This window comes from Pinus tabuliformis, chromosome 1_2 (assembly GCF_031772625.1).
Source record: "Pinus tabuliformis cultivar Carrire ecotype Pingquan chromosome 1_2, CPIR1, whole genome shotgun sequence".
Lineage (NCBI taxonomy): Eukaryota > Viridiplantae > Streptophyta > Pinopsida > Pinales > Pinaceae > Pinus > Pinus tabuliformis.
Window position 1 is genome coordinate 859,720,506 of NC_142298.1, and position 16,364 is coordinate 859,736,869.

Here is a 16,364-nt window from a genome sequence, read left to right on the forward strand (position 1 = left end):
GAAAGTTGTGGGTTTTGATTTGGAATTAGTGGCTTTTGTTGATTTGGAAAAGATGGAGGATATTGATAAAATTGAGCAAATCTCCCATAAGGATTTTGCATCCCCTGTGCCCATGATTGATATGGATTTTGAGATTGGGGCCAAGGTTGTTGCCAAGAATTCCAATTTGGAGGGAGCTGAAAGTTCATAGGATTGTTAAATCCCTGATTTTGTTGCCCCTGCCACGGTCTTCTTGAAACAAAACAAAGGGACTCTACTGAATTTGGATCTTCCTGAAAGACAGCTTTGAGCCCAGGGATTAAAGGACAATCCTTGGTCTCATGACTTTCTGAGCAAATCATACATGTTTCTAAAACTTTTGCATCCAAGGGACATTCCCTTAGAGCATGTTTCTTTCTACATTTTGGACAAAAGATGGCCAAGGCATCAGCTTCTGCTTTATGCTTGTTTTGTATTTTAAGGGTGTCTAGTTGTTCACTAAGGCTCCCTAGAATATCAGTTTTGAACTCATCAAGCATATTGCCAATCTCTGCCCTACTTACTGATCCAGTTGAAGATTTGTTTGCTCTAATAAGAGAAGGATCTCTTGGCCCTTTTCCAGTTTTAGATTTTCCCCTTGAGAGATGGACACATAGTTCTGCTATGTCACGAAGTGGAAGTTGAGAAATGTCTCCCTTCCCCATCATGTTTAAGATAGCTATCCATTCATCTCTAATGGATTTCAATAGAAGGGCTTTCAAGGTTTCCTCATCTAAATTACTCATTTTTTCTCCCTTTAAGTTGTATTGAAATCTTTCAAGTAAATCCTCCAAGTTTTCATCTTCTCTTTGCATCATCTTGAATACCTCATCCTTATGATTGGTGGGCATACAATAATCCAGGTATCTATCCAAAAATGTTTGTTTCATATCATTCCAAGTCGTAATAGATTAAGTGACTAATCCCATGAACCATTTCAAAGAAGCTCCTTTCAATGTTGAAGGAAACAGTTTGAGTTTTTGAGAGTCTTCCATGTAGTCATAGGTTCGGCACAAGACTTCAAACTCAAATAGAAATGTTTCAGGGTCCTCACTTCGCAACCCATAAAAGTTTGGGAGGACAGATGGTGAAATGTTTTTCATTGTTGTATGAGTTTCCTCATTGAGTATAGGGAATCCAAATGAGTTATCTCCATCCCTATTTCCCCCATTGTTACCTCTACCTCCTCCATTATTTCCTCTCCCTCTACCTCTACCCCCTCCTCCAAATCCATCTACTACTTCCTTTGTCATGATAGTTTCCTCAGAGTCTTCTGGTTCTTCTATTAATGGTGAACAAGGAAGAGTTTATCCTTCCTCTTCTTCAGGTGATTCTACTTCTTTGATTACAATATGTTCCCTTGTAGAAGTGAAGAAAGGTTCTTCTCCTAGATCGGATTTAGTAGATAGTGTGGGAGAATCTCCTAATTCGGTTGTTTCCCCTTGAATTCCAGGAATCCTAAGGCTGGGAGTATGAGTCGGAGATGATGGAGGTGTATCTTGTCTATGCCTTGAAGTAGCTGGAGTTGTGAAAATCGAACTTTTGGCCCTAGCTATAAACCTTCCCCTAGAATCTCTTGCTCTATGCATGTCATTTTTTATTTTTATTTTTTTTATTTTTAAGTCGGGCTAATAATTCTCTTTCTAATCTTCCAGGTCACACTAGGTGCAAGAAGAGAGCATAATCAAGAAATTATTGAACTAATAACTCTCTTTTCTGATCCTCCAGATCACACTAGGTGCAAGAGGAGAGCATACTTCAAGAAGTTATCAATTTTCCCCTTCTTCTTTTTTTTTTGTAAGAGATCGGCTACCTAGTTACACTTCCCCGGCAACGGCGCCAAAATGTTTAGTCAATTTAGTATGTCCTAAATTGCTACATTAATTATCAATCTGGGAGTTGTAAACTGATGAAGTGTGGCGCACTATATGTGCAAGACAACCTCTTTCTTACTTTTTATTGTTTTCAATTTTATCTTGTTTCTCAGGTTTTATCTTGGTTTGTCTCCTAATGCAAATGGAAATCTTATTCCTAAGTTTTAAGAATACTTTAGAAGGAAAATATGGGTATAGATTTTAAGGCAATTATGTCCTTTATGATGACTTCTAGAACTTAACACTTCAGAGGATCTCAAAACATGCTAATGATGAAATTAATACTTGAACAAGAATGTAAATGTGCAGATATTTGAATCAAACAAATGATGAACTACTGATCATGAATTATCTATCTCTATTGCTCATCTAAATACAGAAATAAAAGTTAAGCTACTGCAAACTAATAAAAGTAAAACCAATTCACTTCATTTATAGTCCGATAGCTCGCCAAGTAGCTTTTCGGGGTTAAGCCATGGCTCTGGAGATAACGTCAATAACATGAGGAATTTATATCTAAATTATCTACTTGAAAATGAAAATAAAATCAAGTCTATTCACTTATAGTCGAATAGCTCGCCAAATAGCTTTTCCGGGTTAAGCCATGGCTCTGGAGATAACGTCAATAACATGAAGAATCAAATCACTTCACTCAAAATCCGATAGCTCGCCAAGTAGCTTTTCAGGGTTAAACCATGGCTCTGGAGATAACGTTAAATGATATGAAGAATTTGATATCTAAACTAACTATCAACAGCAAATGAATAAGACTGAAATCAAATCATAACTGAAATTGAAAGCTAAGAAAACAAAGTCAACGGAGAGGACAATCTCATGTCACTATTTACTGCAAAAATTGTATGAAAATGCCCGGGCCTATCCTAACCTGAAACACACTGATCAGTGTTAGCAGAAATATACAACGCTTAGAAAATCATGTACAGGAATGAAACATTAACACCATAACTGAAATGTGAAATATACACAAGTGAACAAACTACGAAATATCTACAATGGAAATAAAACAACAGCATATGAAAACTTTACAGAAATAAAAGAACAAAACCTTAGCCAGCAGGGGCCCTCTGCACGGCCTTGGCTAACACGCTTTCAGTTCGAGATTATGCTCACACAGTCATATAAAACAAAGTCTTATTATATTGCAAAACAAAGGAAAGATCCTCTCGTTCTCACAGCAGGACAAGTGTCACGGCACAGTACATAAACTTAACAGCAAGATTACATCAACAAAAACTAACTAGCTACATGCGTTTGCAAATGCGTTATTTATAAAGGAAATTACATAACATTTTTCCTATGAAACACCTTCAGCGGAGGACACATAAAAAGACAGCATCCGTGAGCTTAGCATGATAGTTGCTAAGATCATTCAATCTACCAAAAGGTGGCTGTTGGATTTACATCGTGGGGGCAGTCTACAGTTGTCAAAATGTAGCCATGGATCTAGGAACGGTCTCGGACCCTTTACGTGTTGAAAAACAGAGACCTGCTTGCCGTAGAACTCCTCGTTTGACCACCATTTGACCAAGGCTTTCCTTTACGAATCTGGCTAAACCAATAGGACCTGGTCCATGTCCAGATCATTTCTGAACTGCCCACATGCCTCGTTTTGCTTGATGACACCTGTAACCTAGAGATCAACAAAAACAGCGGCGGAAAGTCGAGTCAGCCGCAGAAAGTGGCTGCATTCCGCAGCTAATGAGCAAAATCTAATTCAAATAGAAAACACAAAAATATAGTTAGAAAACCACTTAAATGCACTCTAAAAATCAATATGTAATGATTTTTGATAGCTTGTGGGGCACTGGTGAGGGGAAAAAGTCTAGAAAAGTGTGTAGAAGCGATGTAGTTTCAGAGCTCAACAATGTTCATCACGAAAAGATTCCTCATAAACTATTTCTTCCTCACAAGGCAACTTTGAGATCAATTATGCAAATACTAACGATTTATTAGACTTGGCTGACATGAATTTGAAATCAAACTCTTGTAAAATGAGAATCCATCTATTGTATTTGCCCCCAATCACCCTCCTGTTGAGAAAAAATTAAAATGGATTGGCAGCTGCTAAGAAGAAAGTTTTTCTAAGAAGAATATAATGTCTAAGTCGTTGGATAGCATGGATAGCTGCCAAATCTAATTTATCAATGGGATAATATCACATTTTAGAGCCCAGTAAGCCTTGGCTCAGATAATAGATTACGTGCTCAATGAAATCATCATATTCCTGAACCATAACCATACCAATAGTGGATTCTATTGCAGCAAGATATAAAAGGAAGTCTCTGCTATAATCAAGTGGACTCAATAAAGGAGCAAAGTTTAATGATTTTTTCAAAGCATCAAATGAGCATTGCACGAAATCGTCCCATAGAAATGGGACCCCTTTCTTGAGCAGTCTCATAAATCCTTTACTAATCTTGGCATAATTAGTGATAAATATCCTTGAGAAATTGGCTTTTCCTTGAAGACTCTGAAGTTGATGAATAGTAAACAGGGGAGGCAACTGAAATATTGCCTCAACCTTGAAGGGATCTACACGAATCCCTTCAGTAGAAATGATGAATCCCAACAACCGACCGAATGTGACGGCGAAAACACACTTATTCGGATTCAACCGGATTTTGTAGAAATGACATCGTTCAAAAATTAATTGAAGATGCTTGGGGTGATCAATTCTTTTTCAAGAACGAGAAGCTAAATCATCCAAGTAGGCTTGGATAATATGTTTGATATCGTGGAAAGCATATGAAATGGCCCTTTGAAAGGTAGCTCCAGCATTCTTCAGGCCAAAAGGAATATTCTTATATGCAAATGTACCCAAGGGAAAATAAAAGTTGTCTTATTTTGATCTTCTGAACGAATAGTGATTTGATTATAACCGGAAAATCCGTCCATAAAAGAGAAAATCTTATTACCGCAACACTCATTGATAATCTGATCAATAAATGGTGTCGGGTAATTATCTTTAGGACAAGCCTTATTCAAGTCCCTAAAGTCAATGCACACACGGATCGTTCCTTGCTTCTTATCAACTGGGACTAGATTCGAGACCCACTCAGTTAAAGGAATGGGGTATATGAAACCTGCCTTAAGCAACTTTTCAACCTCAGCTTTGATAGCTGCTACTTTCCTAGGGTTTACCGATCGAAGCTTCTCGCGAATAGGTTTTTCATTTTCATATGTCTTGATATCAGGCTATACTATGGATGGATCTATCCCAGGCATTTCCTCATAAGACCAAGAAAGCATGTCTCGAAACTCTTTAAAGAGATCAGTATAAATTCAAATTTATTCAGTGGAACAATCAACTCCAATGAAGACATTCTCGATAACGTTGGGATTCCTAGAGATGTTCACTGGAACAGTTTTCGAAATGACAAACATGTTACCATCAGTCGAAAACTGCACTGGAGCAAAAGGATTTAAAACTGTGTGAACATGTTATGTAACCAGCTCAAGAAAAGATAGAAAAGATAGATCAACGCCTTAGAATTCAGCCTCTTCGAGGGGGCAACCTCCTTTACATTACATAAATGAACAATTCTTCGATGATTCAAATGACAAAACCTCCTTTCTATATATAGAAGTCTAAGGAGTCACAATATAATCCAGCCGACCTAACAATAATAATATAAAGCAACAAAAATAACAATAGAGGGATTCCATGGGGCACAGAAATAACAACATGGGGGTAATAGGGGCACAACAATATAAGTAAGGGGTATAACTAAAATAGTAATGGGGTAATCACTAGTATTATAGGGACCCAACATGCCCCTCTCCTTCAAAAAAGTGTTGTCCTCAACGCTTGAGTAGTTATGGATACTTCTGCATAAAATTCTCATCCTCCCATGTGGAATCTTCAGCGGATAAGTTCTTCCACTTGATAAGATACTCTGAAATTGATCGATTTCGTAGCTGTCGAGTTCTTGTTTCTGTGACTGCTTCCGGTTCCAATATAATTTTTCCTTCCTCGTCAAGTTCTGGCAATATTGTTTGAACTGGGAGCTTGTCGCCTATAACCTTCTTTAAACATGAAACATGGAAAACTGGGTGCAATCGAGAAGCTGCGGGAAGCTCCAATTTGTATGCCATAATACCAATCTTTTGCAACACCTTGTACGGACCATAATACTTTGGTAATAATTTATTATCCTTCTTAGCTTGCTTTAGGGACATTTGCTTGTATGGTTGTAGCCGTAGGAATACCCAATCACCTACATCAAAACTTCTATCACTGCGATGCTGATCTACCTGTTGTTTCATTCTATTTTGTGCCAACACGAGGTTATCCTTTAAGAGTTGGAGGACTTGTTGTTGATGTTCGATGTGATGTTCCACTGCCTGAACCTTAGAATTTTATCTTAAATATGATGTGATGGATGGTGTTTGATACCCATAAAGTGCCATAAATGGGGTCATTTTTGTTGTTGTATGGAAGGAAGTGTTATACCACCATTCAACCAAAGGCAACCATTTGACCCATTGTGTCTATTTATCAGATACAAAGCAACGAAGATATCTTCCAAACATTTGTTTACTATCTTAGTTTGCCCATCAGATTGAGGATGATAAGATGAGCTATGAGCTAACTGAGTACCAAGACAAGAAAATAATTATGTCCAAAAATTTCAAGTGAAAATGGGATCTCTGTCACTTACAATAATCTTTGGGTTTCCATGTAGCTTTTGAATTTTTTCCACAAATGCAGTAGAAACTGTACTGGCTTTAAATGGATGTGATAATGCACAAAAGTGTGCATACTTGGTAAGTCTGTCAACTACCACCATGATTACACTCTTTCCCTCAGACTTGGGTAAACCTGTTGGTGGGCCCCAGTATTGTAGCAATAATGCTACAACTCCTGGAACTCCCTTCTTTAATTTTATCAACCCGGTAGTTCGTAACAAACTTGGAAGCGACGGTGTTGTATGCACAAGTACTAGCTCTTGCCGCAGCTGTCACTTGGTCAGCTCGCACAAGTCCGCTAGGGGCTCAAGCCAACTTCTATGAGCTCTTAGAAGAAGCTTTTTAACTGATGGACGAAAGCTAACTCAAAGGAAGCTAATCTACTTGCGGAAAGAAACTGAAAGCCAAAAAGAAATACAAACCCTAGCAAACCCTAATTCTACCAACTAGTCCTACTGATGCAAAAATGAGAATGCAAACTACGAGAAGAGATGCCATTACTTCTAAGAAGGTAAAATGCATGTGTCTAAGTTATCACTATCTGAAGAAAACATCTTTTTGTATTTTTGTTTAAGTTATTAGGATTATCATGCATGTGCTTTTAACTGGCTTTTCACTGTGCAGAGGTGGATCGAGGAGGAGAAATGCTTGGGAAAGGTTGGGAAGGTTCAAAGAGGGTCTAAGGGGTCCCTAACACCCTTCCAGAGAGTCTCACAAAGTCTGGATGCCATGCAACCGTGTTTATGAACTTCTACAGGAAGTCTGCAGGGGTTTCTACAGGAAGTTCTGAAGTTCTTCTACAGGATGTTTCGAAATGGGATTTTTGAGGATGGGTGATTGATGGAAGATGCATGGATGGTTATGGAGGTAGGATGGGGGTCTGAAGTGACCCAGAAACTGATGGATGGAGTGGTGAGATGATATGTGGAAGGCTGATTTGGCTTTAAGGTAGTTGAGACAACAATGGAGAAGAAGGTAGGGTTACGTGGGCAAGAGGATGGGTGTGAAGCGAGAAGCCTAGATATGGGATGAATCAGATGGCTCTGATGAAGCTTGACCATGTGAGTGAGTGATAGAGATGCCCTGCACAATGCACATTCAACCGAATCAATGAATTCTTGCAAACAAACTAAGTCCTAGCTAACTTAATCTAACTGTCAATGAAATGAATAAACAGCAGCCTCGTTTGGAAAGAGAACCATGTACATCACGTGAGCAAGAACATTCCGAAAGATCTAAATGCATGACAAACTCCTACCAATCGATTCCCAAACATAAAAAGCTACTTTAACCAACAAAAACAACCAAAATAACAAAGCAATATCTAAAGAGCAGATTTTATTTTAAGAACGCAGCAAACACACATAAAGATAAACAGGGGAGGTATTGGGCACTTGAGATGGGCCCAACCCCAAGAGCTACAGCCTCCCAAGAGAGATTTAGAGCTGGTGCAAAGCTGAATTCATCTTTATTAATCAAGAATGAAGAGTTACATCAAAACTATCCACAAGGATAGCTTGAGAATGAGCTGAAAGCAAAGCTAATCTATTGCATACAAATCGAATTACAAAATGACTACAACAAGGCTATGAAATGACTAACTACTAGCTACTATCTATTGGATAACTAGCTAACATCCACTGGCAAACAAAATGACTAACTGGCTAACCAAAATGAGGCCCTAAGCCTTCTTATTTATACAATTTGAGGACCCAACAATCCTCCTAAAATTTAGGGACTTGGTTGCCCAAGACTTGTAGTTAACAGCAGTCCTACTTGACTTGCTTGGCTGCCCTTGTGCTCATTGATTTGGTGGCCTTTGAACTCCGAGCTGATGGTGGAGAATTCGAGGTAAGGGCCCATAAATGAGGGGGACACCTTCCTACAAATCCTCTAGCTTGTTCTCCCACGAATTTGGCTGCCAAGTGCTCATTAAGACCTTCAATTTTGTCTCCAAGTGGACCAAAAAGGCTACACAAAGCACCCATTAGACTTGTTGGCATAATGACTAAAAAAATTCACTCTATTAACATAAAAATAATCAAAAACATGCAATAAACCAATGAGAATGGTGGATTAAGTTAACTTAGGAGGTTGAATGAACCCAAATAATTGTCCATTTTTGGGGCTCATCATCACCCCCCTACTGAAAGTGTTGCTCATCCTCTGAGCAACCAATCTCTCTCCTCATCTTTGATGGCCCTGGTGGCCTCCTTAGCTACAATCTCGGCCAATTTCTCCTTCTGCTACCATTTCTCCAAACTTCCTGTAGAAACAGTTCTTTGTCTTCCTGTAGAAACAGTCCTGTAGTTGAGTTCTGGCTTCCTGTAGAAACAGACAGCACCACTATATCCTGCTCGGATGTGGGTGATTTTCCTTTCATCTTGGCCGTGGCTATCCTAGACTCAAGCCTGTAACATCCCATCCCTGGGTAAAGCACAAACCATTTCGGGAGAGAGCACACAGACACGATCAAAACTACTCAAGAATCTGTTAAGCGGGGAACGATAAAACCTCATCTGCTGCAATTTCATACCATCAACAGCCCATAATGTAACTCCTCGGCCCTATTTGCAAGACTGTCAGCTTCAGTGTTTTCTTCTCTGTAGATATGTGAGGAACTGCTGTCATTAGCCATCCTTATTGCATCCGGAAGCAGTAGGTTCTGATTATTGTATATCCTCCCCTCATCCATTTCATCAACGGCTTTGAGTCCTCAAAGAATCACATATCGTCCACCTGCCTCTCCTTTGCAACTGCCAAAAGAACAAAGACGGCCCTAACCTCTTCCCAGTTTACTTGCTGACCTGACCAAGGACACATACTGCCAATAGAATAAAGACAGCCCTAACCTCTTTCCAGTTATTCGTGCTAATTAGATGATGAACAAAGTTCAAACCCTTGCTTGAAACTAGAGCAATGGCAACAGTCCCTATTGTTGCTTCCACCTCAGAAATGACTCTCCACAAATTTTCGAGCCAACCCTTATAAGCATTCTCATTGTAGCTCCTGTTTTCCCTTACCCTGGCACCAAAACATGATGCTTTGGGCTGAATAGCATGACCACAGACAACCGTATTAACTTTCAATCAGTAAGGCAGCTCTTTGATAATGTCCCCTTAGAATATGATAGACCAAGCCATCTGCCACCAAAGACAGGTACCAATCTTCATACTTTTTGACTGACAGCTACACCTTGTTTGAGTCCATCTGTTCATTTTTCACTGCAGCGCACAGGACCTTGCAAACATTTTCAACTGAGAAAAGATCTTACAGGCTCAGATAAAAAAAATGAAAAATGACTCCTCCATACTTCACCTTGCAATCTTGAACATTTCCTAATGCCAATCACAACACATGCCAACGATAGGTACCAACATCGCAAATTTGGACTGAAGTTTACAACTTACTTTAGTCCATCTGTAATTTTCAGGCACCACTGATCTCAAATTTTGCAAATGACCTTAATACCTCGCAGCAAGCTTTAAAATGCCATCACTTAAAGGATGTTCCATGAGTACTTGTTCATTTTTCACTTTGTTGCACAGGTACTTGTAAAAAAAAAAATGTCAAAGCACACAGAGAATGCAGCATGCACGGATTGAAGTAGTTGAGAATTGGTGGTCTTTTTGGGATAACAAGAGACACCTTTAGAAGCTGAATTACCTTTTAGATGGTGGTTTACAGTGGAAGAGATTGTTACTAAAACCAATTCTTATCCCAAAGCTTGCAAATATTCAGTTCCATATGATGATGACAGTAGACTGGATGATGGAAGGCTTGTTTATGACTGCACCACAGAAAGTAGCCAAGACAAAAAGATCAGAGTTGCAGCGTCTCAGGGTTGTATGTATTGCATTGGTTGTTGTCAAGAACGTGGAAAAATTAATCAGCGGATGGTGAGAGTCAGCCGAGCAACTTTAATTGAGGCGTGATTCACGTGAGAGAGAGAAGTGGCCAAGTGTACGTGGCCTCATGCAACTAGAAGTGTTGTTCCTCACTGTAGTGTAATTATGAACTGTAGTTCTCTGCCTGTAATCACTCACCATTAGTTGCACTGGAGTTCAAACGGCCAACACTTCCTGTTTTTTAAATTTCCACGTGAGTCAACTGTCCACGTGTACTGCGTGACTGCCGGCTGAGTTCTAGAGAAGACAATCAGCTTAACCTTGATAATTCGTGGCTTAATCCCACCATTCTATTAATTCATGCAGTTTTGAAATTAAATTTATGCAATAGAAGAATGAGTTTCAGTCATATACCTCGAAGTTGAATGGCTGCCGTGAGCTGTTGTGGCCTGTCATTGCTGCATGCATTGGTTTTTCTGATTGCATGTGGCTTGGCTGCTAATCTTTGATTGTTTTTTTCCTTGTGCAGGTGTCCTCTGGCCGGATCTGAGCTGCATGCAATTGTTTCCACGTTCAGATCTGCACCTTCAAGCTGCTGCTTCTGCATGGTCACAAAACCAGAACTTGTTTTCGAAATTGATCTCAAACGGTAAATCGGATTGATCTGAAACTCGGTGAGCATGTTCCTATCATCATTATGCATCTCCCATAGCAAAATCGTGATCAATGGATGCACGGATTTCGAGAAAAATGGAAAACGGCTGAAGATTTCAGAGCTCGATTTCTCAGAAACCGTACATCGGAATCGGCTGAAACTGCTTGGGTAGGTTACCATCACTCACATGCATATCCCCATGAAACAGGTTTTGAAACGGATGCACGGATATGGAGAAAATGCAAAAAAGGTTGATGGTGATGGAGGCTAATTTCTTGGAAACCGTGCACCGGAATTGGCTGAAACTTCTCAAGCATGTTGTCATCACCCTTGTACAATTCCCCATAAAACGGTTTTTCAAATGGATGCATGGTTTTCAAGTTATGGCAAAAACAAATTTTGTTCTAGGTGTTTTTGCTTCAAGGCACTTTGCATGTGTTTGCATGAAAAACTGAGCTTGGGTTGTGATGCAGGTATGGAGATGATGGAGGAGGAGTTGGAAGATTGCATGAGGGCTTCTGAACCCTTGAGGAAGCTACCATGTTCACCAAACCACTTTTTGAAATCCATGTCTAGTTTCCCACAATTTCTACAGGAAGTTCCTGTAGAAGCACAATGAGAAGCACAATGAGGTGGAAAAATGATGGAGAAAGGCAAGGGATGGACACACAAGTGCTTGTAGGCCTCATCAACAGATTCCCACCATTAGATTCACTTTTGAAATTGGATTTGGCTCGTCCAAAGGTTCTACAAGATGTTTCCTGTAGAAATACAGAGCTTCCTGTAGAAGGCACAAGAAAAACTCCTTTAACCTTGATTTGAGTGCTCCTCCTGTCATGAAACGTCCTTCTTGCAACCTGCAATTAGCCAATGGAATTAGTTTTATTTTTCTTTTTCTCTTTTTTTTTTTGAAAAACAACTAGGGCGCCTCATGGAGGTTTTCACCCTAATTGCCTGCCCTGGGCGCCTCCAAGGGAGGTTTTCACCCAGAGATCTTATTCTCTTTTCTCTTTTTTTTTCCAACCCATTGACCGCCTCATGGAGGTTTTCAATCAATGAGCCAATCTAAGGCGCCTCCGAGGAGGTTTTCACCTTAGATTTCTATTTTCCTCTTTTTTCATTTTTTTCCTTTTTCTTTTTTCTCTTTTTTTCTTTTTTTCTTTTTTCTACCCTACCCTACTTGAAAAACAAAATCATTATCAATTATAAGAATACTTCCAATGGAGCCATGTGCACATCGAGATTAGAGAAAAAATGATGTGAAGGCTCGAAATGCATGCTTTGATAGGTATCCAGATCTCAGAGACCAAATGATCTGACCTTGAAGGGATCAAACATAGCTGAGGAAGAGAGTACTGCTGCAACTTAGTGACTATCTGGAACCATGTCTCAATATAGCTTTGATATCCTTGGTCCTATTGCTGATCTGGATCATTCTTCATGTCACCTTCTATCATGATTTTCTCATCTTCCTCTTTTTGCTGATCTTTCTCTTGAGTACATGGAGGATTTGATGGTAACCATGAGGGAACTCTCTCGATCTCTAATTCTGATCTCTTCTCTTCATCAAGTGCAGCCCATGGTTCTTTGATCTCCTCTTTTGAATCTTCTTTTGCTGGATGTGATCCTTCAATGCTTTCAAGATGATCTCTTTTTGCAATGCTTTTCCTGAGCTATGGTGAAGATCATTGAGCTCAAGAGGAGTCATTTGGATATGTTGTGCCTCAACTTTGCAATTGGGTTGAGCTGCTCCATGGTATGGTTTTGGAAATGGTGGTACGGGTAGTTGAGTGGAGGTGTGTATTTGAGATGGATGCGGATGGGGTTGTGGTTGGGTAGGCATTTGGGGTTGCCTTGGTGGAGGAGGAGGTGATGGTTGTGGATGAGCAGGTGGTGGAGGACAATGAGCGGGATGAGAGTTGTACTGGGGCCTCCACTCCTGATAAGGTGCATTCCACTGAGGCTGTTGCTGAGCATAAGAGTGAAACAAATGAGCAACTGGTGGGGAATAATATGGATCTGTGAAGGAACAAGGAGAAGATGACCAAGGAGGAGGTGTAGACCAGGAAGGATGAGCAGGGGGACCCCAAGAAGGCATGAAAGTGGCTTGATAGGGGTCATAATAGGTCTCGGGGGTCCCTTGCAGTTCCTGCTGGTAAGATCTAGGTCCATGTGGCCTCCTTTGGTTCATATAATAGAGTGATTCAGTGGCTCCCTTGGCTCTCTGATATGCAGCTTTGATTCTGGGTAAGGAAGGGCACTGATCTGTAGGATGGTATTCTTCACAGACAAAACACACTTCTATGGAGTACAATGGACATTCGTTCCTAGGATGCTTTCTAGTGCACCTAGGACAAAAAATGACCAAAGCCCTCTTGGCTTCCTCTTGCTTCTGTTGGATCCGCAAGGTATCCAGTTGCATGGCAAGAAACTGCCTCATATCACTCTTGAAATCTTTGATCTGATTTTCAAATTCATCTTTGGACAAGATGTTGCTCCCAACATTTCTGCTTGTAGCCATTTGCTCCAGAGGAATGGTTTCTTCTTCTTCTTCCCTAGAGGTTCTTTAAATATGCCTTGATGTCCACCTAGGGGTTCTTTAATCACAGCCATCGAAGAAGAGAGAACGTTGGCTGTGTGAAGCAGTGGGGGTGTTGTGCAATCATTTTTTTTTTAACTTATCTCTACTCCTACAAGACATGAAATGAAATCTTTTTGGTTGATTTTTTCCTTTTTTTCTACTTCTACATGCAAAACTGAAATAGATTGAACTGCAACTAACTATCTTGCTAAAATGAAAATGCGGAATTGAAATGAAAGCAGGAAATGACTAATCTATTTTGCTCAAATGAAATTGCAGGAATGAAATGCTAGGCTACGCTTGCAGAATTGAAATGTTAATCTACGCTTGCGGAAATGAAATTGCGGAATTGAAATGCTAATCTATGAAAGCGGGAAAGGCTAATCTACTTTTGCATAAACGAAATTGCATAATGGAAATGAAATAAACTACTTAGCAGAAGATTGTAGTGGAAAATAGAAGAAAAGCGACAATCACCAATACTCTGACGCTTCCCCGGCAACGGTGCCAAAAAGATGGTGGGCCCCAGTATTGTAGCAATAATGCTACAACTCCTGGAACTCCCTTCTTTAATTTTATCAACCCGGTAGTTCGTAACAAACTTGGAAGCGACGGTGTTGTATGCACAAGTACTAGCTCTTGCCGCAGCTGTCACTTGGTCAGCTCGCACAAGTCCGCTAGGGGCTCAAGCCAACTTCTATGAGCTCTTAGAAGAAGCTTTTTAACTGATGGACGAAAACTAACTCAAAGGAAGCTAATCTACTTGCGGAAAGAAACTGAAAGCCAAAAAGAAATACAAACCCTAGCAAACCCTAATTCTACCAACTAGTCCTACTGATGCAAAAATGAGAATGCAAACTACGAGAAGAGATGCCATTACTTCTAGGAAGGTAAAATGCATGTGTCTAAGTTATCACTATCTGAAGAAAACATATTTTTGTATTTTTGTTTAAGTTATTAGGATTATCATGCATGTGCTTTTAACTGGCTTTTCACTGTGCAGAGGTGGATCGAGGAGGAGAAATGCTTGGGAAAGGTTGGGAAGGTTCAAAGAGGGTCTAAGGGGTCCCTAACACCCTTCCAGAGAGTCTCACAAAGTCTGGATGCCATGCAACCGTGTTTATGAACTTCTACAGGAAGTCTGCAGGAGTTTCTACAGGAAGTTCTGAAGTTCTTCTACAGGATGTTTCGAAATGGGATTTTTGAGGATGGGTGATTGATGGAAGATGCATGGATGGTTATGGAGGTAGGATGGGGGTCTGAAGTGACCCAGAAACTGATGGATGGAGTGGTGAGATGATATGTGGAAGGCTGATTTGGCTTTAAGGTAGTTGAGACAACAATGGAGAAGAAGGTAGGGTTACGTGGGCAAGAGGATGGGTGTGAAGCGAGAAGCCTAGATATGGGATGAATCAGATGGCTCTGATGAAGCTTGACCATGTGAGTGAGTGATAGAGATGCCCTGCACAATGCACATTCAACCGAATCAATGAATTCTTGCAAACAAACTAAGTCCTAGCTAACTTAATCTAACTGTCAATGAAATGAATAAACAGCAGCCTCGTTTGGAAAGAGAACCATGTACATCACGTGAGCAAGAACATTCTGAAAGATCTAAATGCATGACAAACTCCTACCAATCGATTCCCAAACATAAAAAGCTACTTTAACCAACAAAAACAACCAAAATAACAAAGCAAGATCTAAAGAGCAGATTTTATTTTAAGAACGCAGCAAACACACATAAAGATAAACAGGGGAGGTACTGGACGCTTGAGATGGGCCCAACCCCAAGAGCTACAGCCTCCCAAGAGAGATTTAGAGCTGGTGCAAAGTTGAATTCATCTTTATTAATCAAGAATGAAGAATTACATCAAAACTGTCCACAAGGATAGCTTGAGAATGAGCTGAAAGCAAAGCTAATCTATTGCATACAAATCGAATTACAAAATGACTACAACAAGGCTATGAAATGACTAACTACTAGCTACTATCTACTGGCTAACTAGCTAACATCCACTGGCTAACAAAATGACTAACTGGCTAACCAAAATGAGGCCCTAAGCCTTCTTATTTATACAATTTGAGGACCCAACAGTCCTCCTAAAATTTAGGGACTTGGCTGCCCAAGACTTGTAGTTAACAGCAGTCCTACTTGACTTGTTTGGCTGCCCTTGTGCTCATTGATTTGGTGGCCTTTGAACTCCGAGCTGATGGTGGAGAATTCGAGGTAAGGGCCCATAAATGAGGGGGACACCTTCCTACAAATCCTCTAGCTTGTTCTCCCACGAATTTGGCTGCCAAGTGCTCATTAAGACCTTCAATTTTGTCTCCAAGTGGACCAAAAAGGCTACACAAAGCACCCATTAGACTTGTTGGCATAATGACTAACCAAATTCACTCTATTAACATAAAAATAATCAAAAACATGCAATAAACCAATTAGAATGGTGGATTAAGTCAACTTAGGAGGTTGAATGAGCCCAAATAATTGTCCATTTTTGGGGCTCATCACCTGTGATAAAATCCATTGAAACCTCCTCCCAACATTGGCTTGGAATGGATAAAGGTTGTAATAGACCCGGTGTCTTAATTGTTTCAACTTTATTTTGTTGGCAAACCAAACATTCCGCCACAAACTTTTGAATATCTGATTTAAGGCCATCCCAAAAAAAATC